This window comes from Streptopelia decaocto (assembly GCF_964273445.1).
Source record: "Streptopelia decaocto genome assembly, chromosome: 1".
In the NCBI taxonomy this organism is placed as follows: Eukaryota; Metazoa; Chordata; class Aves; order Columbiformes; family Columbidae; genus Streptopelia; species Streptopelia decaocto.
The window spans coordinates 135,752,710-135,767,754 of record NC_138663.1 but is presented as its reverse complement, the minus strand read 5'-3'; positions in this window follow the sequence as shown (position 1 = coordinate 135,767,754).

Below are 15,045 nucleotides of genomic sequence, written 5' to 3'. Positions count from 1 at the left end.
GAACCATTGCTCATCACTTTCTGATTATTTTGGCAGTACTTCATTCACCAGGAGCAAATGCTGGTGTCATAATATCTCCATAAAGTCTGGAGTAGATGTCATTCCTTGTGAGCAATTATCTTGTCCTGCACTGATGAGGAGATGCAGCCTCCATTGCTCAGAATGTCAGCCCACCCATGGTAGGTCAACCTTTTCTGGAGGTCAGGAACACAAGTGTTTGGTAAATGTTCACTAGTCCTATGGCATTGCCTCCCATGCTGTAGCCCTAGGGAAAAAACAGGATTTCTGTGTTTTCACACAAGCTCCACAAATTACAACACTGACAGGTGTAATTTGATGCAGGGTGTACGAAGTGCTTCTGACTCAAGTGGGGTTGGTATATGTTTCATAAATAATGACTGCTCTGAAGCCAGTGAGGCTGTGCCAGTTCTACCATGGTTTAAAGAAAATTAGATGAAGCCCAGCACTCCCAAAGCCAGTAGGCTCTAGAGTAGCACCTAGAGGCTTGAACTAGAATCAACTCCCCATAGCGCGAGGCACTGCTCAAAGACACAATAAAATATAGTCCTCCTGACACATACTGCTTGAAGTCTAAATGCAAGGGCCTTATTTGGTTGTATCTTTCTACTAAGAAAAACAGTAAAATTAATGATGGAATACAATGATATATACAGAAACAGATTTAAGCAAAGTTTAGTTTTCTGACACAATATCTTCCCTATATAGAAGTTTTTAAAATATTATCGCATCCTACAGAGGGCTTGCATATGCTGGCACCTAATTGTAGGAAAAGACAGTGCTCTTATTATAAAATACAAAAAGTTGGCTCCTCATAACACTTTTACAAAGAAGTAATAATGTGGAGTTTATGAGAAGTAATGTAAATTATACCTGCAACCCATTAAGCTCCCTTTTGTTAAGAAGCTCTGAAGTGCTGATATAGCCCTGGTATCAGCAAATCTGCCATTTTATTGCAGTTATTCATTGCCCACAGCAATTCAACAGAAAATTAATTAGCAACACCCCACCATAAATCTCAACAGTATTAACTAAAATGCCAGTTCTGTAATCACTTTTCATTAAAGCCAAAAATACTAATTAAAATTGATTTTTGCCTCTGCTTTGGTAAACTGCTGCCAGTGTAAGGATCTCAGCAGTAATGCTCTATGAAGGGAGACCTTTACTTAAGTGGATTTTATATATTGTCTTATCTCCTTTAAAAAGATAACGTGTGAAAGGATAAGGCTTTTGAGAGCAGAAGCTGACAGGTTCCATGAAGAAGGGGAAAAATGGGAAATCACTAGGGATTGTAACCTTATTAAAACTGTAATATCCTACATTTTCAATCTGGACTATGTCTGTCTTTCAGGCAAGTGTCTATTAATACACCTCAATCAATAAGCTATGGAGGATTCTTTTGATGAATAGTTCTAGCCATTTTAGTGATACTGAATAGAGATGTGCCAAATACTTTTGCCTCAGTATAGTCACCTAGCGGCTTTTCTGTATGTCTGAAAAGTAACATGCTGTATTCTGATTCAGTTTATTTGGCTATTGTTTGTTCCTACATACTTCAGGAGGTGTGGAAAAGCAAAGTGTGTTTTAACAATGAACTTCTGCATTGTTCAGCACCGTTCTCAGTGGGGGAACCATCTCAGTAAGATAAAATGAGGCAAAAGGCTTGTAAAACAACAAAAATCTCAACTAGTCTTGTAGTTAAAATACAGATCATGCAGCCATGGGAAATCTCAATGCTGAAGTTTACTTACTTTTTTTAGAGCTGAATTTGCAACATTATGACTCGTCTACAGCATAGAGTATGTGCCTCTGTGTGTGAGTAACAGACCACTATTAATGGCAAATTAAAAAAAAGTTCCACTATTGAGCATCACTTTAACACCCAGGCACTAAGCAGCACTGGAACCTTTTTATGCACAGATTTATGCCACTTAGATAGTAGACTAAAAGACAGTAGCAGTAGTCTGTCCTGTGAGTAAACACATACTTCAGCAGTGGGTTTTGCTGGTATTCCCTGGTACCAGAAAGTTCCTGAGATAGGGAATTATGTATTTCTGCCTGTTGTCAGTTGGGGTTTGTTCTAAAATGCATGTGGGTTATAAGAACTAGAAAGTGAAGGATTTATGCGTAGCCATGATTGCCTCCCTGGACTTGGTTACTTCTTCATTTTTCCTTCCAGTTCACCACTCCCATAATTCTGTCCCTCACCTAACTCTGTGTTTCAAAACTCTTCGGCTTCCATTTCCAGTCCCTAGCACTCATTTTGCTCCCTGTCCAGATCATGGTCCAAACCCTAATCTCAGGCAGGTTCAGCTCAGTCAGTTCAGCCTGCACTCCTTGAGCAGCTATGTCTCCACGCATTCTTGCTTATCTCACTTGGGTTCTTTTAGCTCCTCATGCAGTGTCCCTCCTGGATCCTCCTGCTGTATCCAAGCTTCCAGCAGATCTGGTCCTATTCCCCTTTCTCCCTCATCCCTACCCAAAAACTCACTCTCTCTCCAGTTTCTTATCCTTAGTCATGTCTCCTTCTTCCCCAGGCTAAACCATTCTTGATGGGAGCTTCTTTTGCTGGAATTGTTTTGTCCGTTCCTTCTCAGGTACTTCCCTCTGCGGGCAGGCAATCCTGATCCTTCAAATGTTTTCATCCGCAGCACTCCTGTTGTAACATTCACCATCTCCCCTGTGGTGCCATGCAGAAGAAACTGTACTTCAGGCTATAGCTGTTCACAAATCCATCCCCTACTGTTACAGAAGTAAAATTGTGCCCTCTTTAAGTGTTTTGTTTGGAGCTGGTTACCATGGACACAGTACAAATGTTTTTATTTTTCTTGGCTCAAAAAGCCGAAGGAATGTTGCCTGAAAATAACTTGTTTTCATGAGAAATACAAAAATATAAAAGGTATTGTCACTACTTCAGATGTTGAAACAAGTATATCTCAAAAAAGATTCAATATAGTGGATGATATAACAATTCTATATGGTTCTTTGCATAACTTGTCTCTACAGCTATGTGTAATATTCTGGATCTGTTGTTTCTGTTTTAGTTTTAGTAGCTCAGATACACTAAATGTATAATCACATCCTAGAATCAAACATAAGAATTGTGAATGCCAAGGATTTAATTATAAAATACAAACATAAATCTGTTTTGTTTTTTTTTCTTAAATAGATTATGATAAATTAAATGCTTAGAATAATAATAAGAAAAATCTGCAGTGCATTAAACAAGCAAGAAAGATTGCTCCAGTTCCAATTTCCATGCATTTTCTAAATTTCCAATACTTGTAATGGGAAAAAAGGACATATGTTCTTATAACCGTGCTATAAACTGGGGATATAATCTCATCATGCACCTGCTCCATTTGCCATCAATTAGTTTGTGAAAACAGGCTAAAGCTGTCCAGTGATAAGCAACAGAGATTAAATACACTTCAGTCTTGATTACACATCTTGCCTTATACATTCTATTGTCAACGGGGCAGCCCCACTGTTTGTTATAGCTATGATAAAACACTATTGCTTCTCCATTCAATTCTCAAAAATCTGTTATACTGTATTATTTCCCATGAAATATTTCCTTTCAATACATGTAGTGAGAACTAAAAGAACATACTAGTACTGATCAAGGATTCTTTTGAACGGGGAATCCTTTCTCAACTGCATTATTTGAAACTATGTAAATTAAAGTAATTATTCTATCATTTCAATTCTGTTTCTGACATGGAATTATAAAGCTAGGCAGCAAATTCAGTCACTTGACAAATGTTTCTGGAACTTGAAACCTCAGAATTATCTGTGTGTTTTAAGGAATTATCATAAATGATATTTTGCTTAGAAATAACTGCAAAAAGTAAGAGTACGGGGAAAAAAATAAAATTCTTTACAAAATTTGGAATTTAAAAATTGTAATTACTTTAGAACATGGTCATATCAAAGCAAACTTTTCTACAAAGTATATTCTTCTTATGTTCAGAATATTTTACTGAAATAACCAGTATTTTTTCATGCCACTGTAAACACAACTTTGCATTGTCATTAAACCCTCTCCAGAAAATTAATAGGGCAACTTCTCAGACTGAATTGATGCAGTACAGCTAAGAAAAGAAAACAAAAACAAACAAACAAAAAAACCAGCAACATTTCTATATTGTAAGAAATATCAATTTCTGTTTTCAGTTAAATTGTAATTCTTTCCTGAGTGAAAATTTTTTAGTGATTTCAATAATTATTTGAAGACTATTTCCCATAGTTCAATTTGTCTATCAGCAGGGTATAGCAAACAGCTCATACTAGGGCTTCAAACAGCTCAAACTGGGCTTCATTAACAGTTAAGGCACAACCAAGGCAATACCCTTGAACAGCAAATCTTTTCAATGAGGTCTAATAAAAAAATGCTTATTTGCCACCAATTTCAGGCTATTTTCCTTTTATTATATGAGGCTCCAACTATGATTCACATGTTATCTAGTATGGTATTTTGACTTCATCCATCATATAACCCTTCTAAATGAGATCTATTTAAGTAGTTGCTTACATCAGAAAAAATAAAAATATTTTCTTTACATTTTTTAGCCTAAAAGACAAAGCTGCGAGGCTACAGTTATACAATTAAATATTAAACCTACACTAATTTGAATGTATAAATCTTCACTTTCTAAATTTCAAAACACCATACTGCTGTCTCATGCTATAGTTGCTGCTATTTAAACATTTTTAATTGACCCTGCATTTTAACACCTCCTTAATGCAGTAGGGATTGGTTTTAGTCCATATAGGTTCATGGATTGCAATTGTCACTCAGAGATGGAAAATGCCCTCCTGAATGAGTTCAACCACTTCACAAAACCTCTTAGTATGAAAACAATACCAATCTACTGCCAAGACCTTAAGTACCTTCTATTAACTCCTTGTCAGATTTGAAAGCACCCATTAGTTTTGCATGAAAAAAATTCTTTCCTAAAAAGAAACATGCCAAATTCACCTCAGATGTCAGTTCATAAGCTTCATCAAGGCTTCATTTAGCCAGTGTGCCAAAAAAAATAATAGCTTTTCTAGTTCAACCAACATTTTGTACTTAATTTCAAATACTCTGTAGTCATTTTAACTCTTGGTTGGGAAAAAAAAAAAAATCTCTCATCTTGCTAGCACTTACTTTGAAAGAAAAGAATGAGACACTGTGATAGAAGTGAATGTCTATCTAGAAACTTGATTAAATACTCATTAGGAAGTTAAAATGTTAAAAAATGGTGAACTACAAAAAACACAACATTCTTCTTTATGTCTGTATTCATAGAGACCTTCATACAAACTGTGAAAATAGACTGTCTTTCATGAAAAGGAAATTTCAACATTGTTTCAAACTCTTCTGAGTCCTCCTCTTGACCCAGACAGCATCACCTCAATCATACAGGTAAGTATAGACCAGTCAGCCTCACCTCTGTCCCTGGGAAAGTAATGGAACAGCTTGTCCTTGGTGCCATCTCAAGGCATATCAAGGATAAGAGGGTTATTAGGGGCAGTCGGCATGGCTTTACCAAGGGTAGGTCATGCTTGACCAACCTCATAGCCTTTTATGAGAATGTAACAAGGTGGATGGATGATGGCAGAGCGGTGGATGTGGTCTACCTTGACTTCAGTAAAGCCTTTGACACAGTCTCCCACAGCATCCTCACAGCTAAGTTGAGGAGGTGTGGTCTAGACAATAGAGTAGTGAGGTGGGTTGCAAACTGGCTTAGGGAGAGAAGCCAGAGAGTGGTAGTCAATGGTGCGGAGTCTAGTTGGAGGCCAGTATCTAGTGGAGTGCCTCAGGGGTCAGTGCTGGGGCCAATATTATTCAATATATTCATTAACGATTTGGACGAGGGAATTGAGTGTACTATCAGCAAGTTTGCTGATGACACCAAGCTGGGAGGAGTGGCTGACACGCCGGAGGGCTGTGCTGCCATCCAGTGGGACCTGGACAGGCTGGAGAGTTGGGCGGGGAATAACCTAATGAAATTTAACAAGGGCAAGTGTAGAGTCCTGCATCTGGGCAGGAACAACCCCAGGTTCCAGTATAGGTTGGGAGATTACATATTAGAGAGCAGTGTAGGGGAAAGGGACCTGGGGGTCCTGGTGGACAACAGGATGACCATGAGCCAGCACTGTGCCCTTGTGGCCAGGAAGGCCAATGGCATCCTGGGGTGTATTAGAAGGGGGGTGGTTAGTAGATCGAGAGAGGTCCTCCTTCCCCTCTACTCCGCCCTGGTGAGACCACATCTGGAATATTGTGTCCAGTTCTGGGCCCCTCAGTTCAAGAAGGACAGGGAACTGCTGGAGAGGGTCCAGCGTAGGGCAACCAAGATGATTAAGGGAGTGGAGCACCTCCCTTATGAAGAAAGGCTGAGGGAGCTGGGTCTCTTTAGTTTGGAGAAGAGGAGACTAAGGGGGGACCTTATTAATGTTTATAAATATATAAAGGGTGAGTGCCATGGGGATGGAGCCAGGCTCTTCTCGGTGGCAAACAACGATAGGACAAGGGGTAATGGGATCAAGCTGGAACACAAGAGGTTCCACTTAAATTTGAGAAGAAACTTCTTCTCAGTAAGGGTGACAGAGCACTGGAACAGGCTGCCCAGGGAAGTGGTGGAGTCTCCTTCTCTGGAGACATTCAAAACCCGCCTGGACATGTTCCTGTGCGACCTCACCTAGGTGTTCCTGCTCCAGCAGGGGGATTGGACTAGATGATCTTTTGAGGTCCCTTCCAATCCCAAACTCTGATACTGTGATACTGTGATACATGGATGTCAGTTCATCCATGGACAGTTCTTAACCAAACACTGAAAAAAAAAGCTCTCTTCAAGACTCAGCTAATAAAATTTTAGTAGTACGGACTTAGTCTCCCTTCATTACTTCTTAAATGTTACATTCTCCATAGGTTTTCATCAATTTTGTGGTGTAGTCAAGGGCCCTGCCACTGCTCTCAGGTAAAATGTCATTATCTAACAGCCATCAGAAAGAGATGTTTCAAGAACTCAAGAATGATAAGAGGAAATGTCTGCCCTTTGTCCACTGACAGCTGAGGTTATCTATCACTGCCAGTAAAGCATTTTTGTTTATGTGTCCGGCCCAAATCCAAGCTGTGCCAGGTCTAGAAGATTAGTTTTGATTAGATGACGTTACAGTTGGTCTTCGGTTAGCTTCCCTTCTTGCTCATCCTTAGCAATCAAAAATCAGAAATCAAGTCACAAGAACATAAGACTGTCTTTTAAAAAAACATGATTTTTTAAAAGGTTCACTGTGGATGCTGTGGAATGTCTTTATTTGTCTACTGCTACTTACATTTTTGAGGTTCACTTCAGTCAAACTGTCCTCAATAATTATTAAAGTTAGAAGCTTACATTACGAAAAAAAAAAAAGGAGAATTCATCTAGTCACGTGACATCATAATCTCTTCTATAATAATAAAATAAACTATAATTAGACTCGAGAGAAATTCTTAAACTTTGGTCTCATGGTATGTATCTTACATTGCTCTGACCTCTGAAATGCTGCTTTTGGAACTGCTTGCAAACAGAACCCGTGATATACAGGGCTTTTCAAACAGATCAACCAAATTTGTGAAATATACTGCTTTGAAATTGGGTCCATCTCTTTGAAATACCCTGTACTTGAGGAAAGGTTATTGTAGCATCTCTGGTGTCCTTGTAGAGAGAAAAAAAAAATAATAATAATTTATTGTTATCAGATATCCAAATCAAATAACCTGGAGAAATCCACAAAATAATGGGTGTCTTGTTCCTCTCATGGAAGTACTTCCTTTCATAAATTTACTTTGACATTAAACAACTTTGTCAAGTCTACCTTTTATATAATCTTTATGACTGAAATTTTAAGATTAGACTGGCAATAAAATACAAAAAACTTTAAAGGGTACCCGTAGATGGTGAATGTTTGAATAAATAGATAAGTCTTCTGAAACTAAAGCTCCCCAGTGAAATAGAAGCATATTTCCTTTCATTATGGAAGCATTTGGCACGTTACTTCTTTATTCACATAAATACTGGCTGTGTCTATCTGGGTGTTTTTTTTTCATTAGCATTTCCCACTCCTTCTGTCTAAAAAACTTCTGAGTGGGTCAACAAAGAAGGGAAAATTAACATACATCTATAGCCTGTGAGCAATAATACACATCAATAGGCAATGTTTCACCTCACTTAATGTATAATTAGCCAAACAACAGTTAAAATAGTAATGATTTTCAAGAGATAACCGGCTTTAGCATTTTTATCATTTTTAGAAAGGTTGAGGTGTTAAAGAGTAAACCCACTGTGGACAGAATCACAGTGTGCAGCTGGAGCATCTGCATACCTGGCCAAGGCCACATGTGCATCCAGGGGGGTGAAGAAGGATGGGAAGTCATAGGCTGAGGTTCTCCCAAAGCATTTGGGGAACAGGAATTTCTGCTGTCACCCACTGTGATTAGTGGAACACAGCTTCTTTTTGTGATGAGGTGAAATGGAAAGAGCTAGGGCTGTGAACCTGTGTCCTGTGGCAGGCAATTGGTCAGACCGTGGGTGTTTCATGGTGTTACTTTTATTTCAAGTAAGAGCACAGAAAATCTCTTCAAGCAACTGTCAGTTGACAAGAACTGGCATAAAGGGACTGTAAATAGATCATAACGGTACAAAATCTCTATGGGGTAATACAAGGTGGGAAAACAATGTTGTAAAGGACATTTCTCCCCACTATCTTGGATTTAAAAACATCCACAAGAATGAGAGGATTTTACACTTACGTTTTGAATTATTTCATGGTTTGAATTATAAGTAGTTGTGTTAGCAAGGTACACCAGGGGTGAAGCAAACTGCTGTGGATGGGAATTAAGCTGACAACCACTCAGCAGGAAACCAGCTGATGCTTCTCCTCAGCTCCAGCTGCAGCAGTGAGGGATGCAATGCCATCAGGTCACTGAAGACCACATCAAGGACAAGGCTTGAGGAAGAGGGTGCAAAGGGCACACAAATCCCCCCTCTTCAGATGTTAGTAAATGGTCTAAGTGTGGCTTGGTCTGTGAATGTCCAGGTGAACCTACAAGCTGATTTGCCTGGGTTTGTCTCATACTCATGCCCTGTTGTCCTTCCAGAAACATTGGAGTAATTTGTTCTTTCCAATTTAGCAACTCCAGATGCATTTGAGCTTCAAATGTATGATTAAATTATTAAGCTCATAAAATACTGCAATTCCAAAGAGGCTTGCTCTCTTGTGGACTACTGGATGATGCAGCTCAGATTATGTTTTCTGGCAACACAAGGAGTGCTGTAAACTGGTGTTGGCTTCTCCGGAGAAGATTCACTCACCAGAAGAATGGGTCACATTGTCCAAACCCATGTAGAGGTGAAAGAATCTGTCCATGTAAAAATTGATGCCATGAAATCCAGAGAATGGAGTGAAAACAATGACTATAGCACACGGAAGAAAAAGAAGAAGATAGGTGTTAGCAACCAAACAAGCCAAGGCAATAGCACTGTTACAGATACTGAAACCACTTTTTAAGTTCTGTGAAAAAGTTCGAAACTAAATCAAAATACTGAGAAAATATGTTGAGTGAAACAACTAGGGTGGTTTCCCCTCAAAAGGCACATTTTCCAAGAGTTGATTAACAAATCATGATAAAACACCATTTTCCAAAATGAAAATATTATTTCAAAAAACGTCAACTGCCTATTTCACCCAAATGTCACAGGTCACCAATTAATGCCTTTCACAGATATTCACAGAATCACAGAATGATTGGGGTTGGAAGGGACCTCTGAAGGTCATCTAGTCCAACCCACCTGCTAAAGCAGGTTCACCTAGAGCAGATCACACCGGAATGCATCCAGGTGGGTTTTGAATGTCTCCACAGAGAAGGAGACTCCACAACCTCTATGGGCAGCTTGTTCCAGTGCTCTGTCATCCTTAAAGAAGTTTCTCCTCATATTCAGATGGAACCTCCTGTGCTTCAGTCTGTTCTCGTTGCCCCTCATCCTGTTGTTGGGCACCACTGAAAGGAGTCTGATCCCATCCTCTTGACCCTTGAAATATTCATGAGCATTGATAAGATCTCTCAGCCTTCACTTCTCCAGGCTGAACAGACCCAGCTCTCTCAGCCTTTCCTAATAATCACAGTCGTCTCTGTAGTGGGGAAGAAACAGAGATTTTGATTCTGTTCTAGTGACAAAACCTTCACCTTCTGCATCATGCTGCTGGACTGCATGTTTGATAGCAAAATGTTGTACAAATCTAGCCCTTCCCAAATCATGCTTGACACCATGGACCACAGGAGAATGCAACAAGTCTTTCCAACTTCATCACTATAGTAAATCTTGGTTTGTTGTGTAAATAATTTTTGTTCAAGTTTAGCTGAGCTTCCATGTAGTCTGTGCTTGGGAATTCTCTGGAAATTAAAGGGATATATATTTTTTCCTTAAAAGGAAATCTATCAAAACTTTCAGCATGATAAAATAATTGCAAGCATTTGGGACAGAACACATGTATCTGAAAGTCATTGAAGACTACATATTTGTACTGGTTGTTCATTTTCACTATTTCTCTCCTTTGTCTCTATCATGCCTCTCTTTACAGTCATTGTGGTCAATCAGCAAACCATCCTCAAGAGTTTCAGTACTTGAGCAGAAAATAGTGAGTCAAGCATGTGGTTTCAGGCTTAATTTCATGTTTACTGCTTGGTGAACTGTAGCAAATCATACCTTTGTCTAATTTCAGCACACTTTGTGCACAGGAATATGCCTTTACATTTTACTTGCAGTTGAGCACGAAGTAGTAGAATAAAAGTGCTTTAAAGGATTGTGAATGGTGAATTAATGGGCTGGAACATACAAACAGAGATTTTTCTTCTAATTTCAATGATCAGAGAGATTTCATAACTTTAACATCACTGTGCATTATGAACATTGTATAGATGAATAATTTTGATTCTGAGGCTGTGCTTATTTCTGGCTCCTCGGAGTTTGATCCTGGAAATCCTGAGACTTGAGGTACTTAACAGCTTCCTGCGGAGCCCAGTGTCCTTGGAAAAGACAAACCTTGCTGAACTTCACATTTTCTTGTTACCTCTGGGTTTCAGAAGCAAAGAGGTATTCTGTGTAATATCATTACTCTGCTTCTCTTAAGTCAGTTTGGCAGAGATTCATCTCACTAACTTCAGATATCTAAAAGTGCACTGACAATGAGAGAACACTAGTTTTCTAGGTTCCCTTGAGAGCCTGTAGAAAGTCAGGAACCTCTCAGCAGCACTTCATCACACCTGATTCACATACTTAACTTGGCAAGGGATGAATCACTCACTGGAGGTGCATGTGCCTCTTGACAATGATTCATTTTAGCCCTGAATAGGCTGAAAAACTATCTTCAACCAGATGTTTAACTTTAGGACAAGCTAAAGTAAGTTGGATGAATCCCATCTGAAAGCCCTAAGCAGTCTATGCTGTTTATTTTGCTGCATTTCAAGACAGAGGAAAAAGAGTTTATTCAGTAAGATGTAGTTTGGTCATTGTCCCTGGTGACTTTGTTTGATGTGCATGTTATATATTTACTTACTTATATGAACGGTACTGGTAGAAGGAAGATGATTCAGCGGCCCAGAGGACACATATACCTTTATACTGAAAGCAATATGAGACACGGTGTCTTAGTTGCCTCTGATGGCAGTCCCCTTCAGCTGAATGTTGAATGCCTTATGGTCCTATAAATGTAGCTGAAATATGTTATGACATTCAAATTAACTTAGAGCTGGTTTGTTTACTTTGCCATATTTCATGGCTTTGATGTCAGTTCCACTGCCTTATAACATCAGATCAAAGAAATTTCCTGTACATAAAGGCAGAGTTTTTGGTAGATACGTTATATGTGTGTAGTAATAGCAGGCATCAGCAAAAAAGGTACATAGAGTTCCATTATCCCTAAAAGACATGGAACAAAATTCACACACAATAAAACTTTAAGTAGGGTGTGTAGCAGTAATTCCCCTTTTTTCTTGGTCTTAATATGGATGGAGGTAAACTAAAACACAGAGCAAATGAACACTTTTGGGGCATACAAAAACAGGGGTTTCTTATGGAAATGATCTGTTGATAAAGGAACCTGAGACTAGAACATGAGACTCAAGACTTCACATTTAATTTATAGAACATGCAAACACAAAACCAGAAATTTATTTCTTTATATGTAATACAAAAGAAATGTAAAAAATGTTACCACCATAGAGTGTTCATGGTAAAATTCTCAGTGAACCAAGTAGAAAATGTTCATGATAAAATTCTTACTGAATGAAGTAGAAAATTTCCATTATTTGAATGTTACAATAATATAGTTCCAGTGTGTTGCTACTGTGCCTGAATTCCACCTCATACTAGTTTTGGTGTCAGTGACCTTATACTCAATCAGGTTCAGTGACTAAATCCTTACAAATTTAGAAACTTTCAGAAATGCAGCCTAGTTGGTCTTATTTGGAAACTGCAGCTCTCAGTCTGTTAGAACAAGACAACTAACAGAAACAAAACACCTTCATTATAACTGAAAAATACTGTTCAGGGAATAAAATTGAATCCTAGTGAGGTAGGAGTTTGTTGGCTGCTTGGAAAGATCTTTTTCATGAAATGATGAAGAACAAGACTCTCTTGTCTATAATCAATACGATTGTCCTAGTAAATCAATTTTTACTTTTCGTTTAAAATGAATAGATTAGCAGAGGCACAAGGGTGGGCAGAGCCACTGACTATAACAAGTAAAAGAAAAAAGGATTTGTTCTTTTCAGTATTACTGTCAGACCATAAACATGCAGTCCTGTTTGTGATCAGACATTTCTTCCATCTACTCATTGCTTGCAGAGGTTTGAACACCAGGCAGTGCCTTCCCAGTCTAGCTTCTGCAAGTTCCAAACACTTCAGTATGCCACAAGCTGTGCTAAAGCACATGTAAACAAAAGAAAGTGTTCAGAAAATTTAGGCTGCCCTTGCCCATTCTCCTTTTTGGACCCTTTGGCATGGTCTTTACCCAGAGTAAAGCCAAGAAGTGGCTGAGTGCTCAGGCTGCACCAGCCTCAGCCCCACTTTTTAGGATGCTTTGGAATTTTAGTTGATGTCAGATGATAAGGCAACAGAGAAGGTAAAAGGTTGTGTATCCAAAATGCAGTTGGCAGTCTGGTCATGTTATATACAGAGTTCGACCTTTCAGATGGAGTTCATAAACGCTGTAGGCAGATTGCCTCAAATCTTCACAGACGCAGACTTGCTAAAAAGAATGAACGGTGCTTAGACAGCAAGACACAATGTTTTCTTGCAGGTAAGATCTCTTACTATGAATGCTGGGGAAGGAGGAGTTTTTAATTTTGATTTTATCTTGTGGCCAGTAAGTTTCTTCAGTATCAAGAAGTTCTGCATGTATCTGGGACTGGCATCAACAGCAAATGAATTCACTCTCAGCAAAGACCCAGTGGAAGGTTACTTAAGCCTTCAGAATAGAAGCTCTTAAGTGCTTTGCAGATAAGCTTTTAAGTGTTTTGCAGATAAAATCAAAAAGTGAGGACAAAAATAAAATAAAAGGAATTAAGAATGACATGTATTTAAAAGTCTTAGCTCCTCTTGTCTCTATAACCACAATGAGTTAACAGGCTAATTACTTTCAAGGGAGTGAAAATTAGATTGTGATACACTCACCACTAATGTGAACCATTTCTTCCACTCTTAATGAACACCCTTCTTAGGCTTCTTTTCTTTTCTTCTCTGCAATGAGAATTGCTGCAGATATTTCTGTTCACTCTTAAAAGTAACCAGAAAAATTGGTTCTCGCAATTTGCACACTTTTAATTTTCACTTTTATTCCATAAAATTGAAGTAAGATGGGTGAGACAGAGCAGTGTAGTTTAATGTAATTATTAGCCTGAAAATCATTGCAATTGTTTTCTGCAATCTTTTTTTACTGAGGATTATATTGTTTCAAACATACCTCTTTCATAATGCTTTCTCAAATTGCTCCCTCAACCCGTCTTCCAAGAAAATAAGCGGCAGCAGCGCTTTCAGGTTTCTAACACACTGTCACAGATCAGACTGAATATAAAAGTGACAGCTCCTGTCATGCACATATGCATGTGCCCAATAGCTGAACAGCAAGGAGAGTAAGTTAGGATGTGGGCTTGCGGACCTGGTTTGGATCAGGCAATGTGAAGATTCAGAGACTCAAGAATAGAAGAGCCATTTGCATTATCAAATTCCCCCTCGATCACAATACAACAGATATTCAGGTCACAAGAGCACCTACTGCACACATACTTCAAACTGTATTCTGCGGCATCCTTAAGGATGTAAACTAAAACATAATCACAGAATACCAGGTTGGAAGGGACCTCACGGATCACCCGGTCCAAACTTCCTTGGCAAAATCAGAGTCTGGACAAGATGGCTCAGCAGCTTCTCTAGCTGAATCTTAAAAGTGTTCAATGTTGGGGAATCTACCACTTTCCTGGGGAGGTTTTTCCAATGGGAATTGCTCTTATTGTGAAAAAAATTCCTCTTGTGTCTAATCAGAATCTGCCCAGAAGTAGCTTGCACCCACTATCCCTCATCTTTTCCACACAACTCCTTGTAAACAGCGAGCCTCCATCTTCTTTGCAGCCACCCCTTAAATACTGGAACATGGTGATAAGGTCTCTCCTAAGCCTTCTTTTCTCAAGGCTGAACAAATCCAGTTCTCTCAGCCTTTCCTGCTATGGCAGACTTCCCAGGTCTTTGATCATCTTTGCAGCCCTTCTCTGGACCAAACAGCAGACTTTATGAACAATTAAATACACAGAAGGAGATCTGAAGACACCCAAGATACCACTTGCGTTTCTGTGATAGCACAGTGTTTCCGCAAGTCATCTGGTCTCCTTCACCTAGCAGATGTGGCACACCAGAGAGACGTATTTCAAGCTAATCAGGCCCTTAGGTTATGTCTGTACTAGTAAATAAAGTCACAGGCTCAGGTTGAAGCTCTGGTCTGTTATTATCC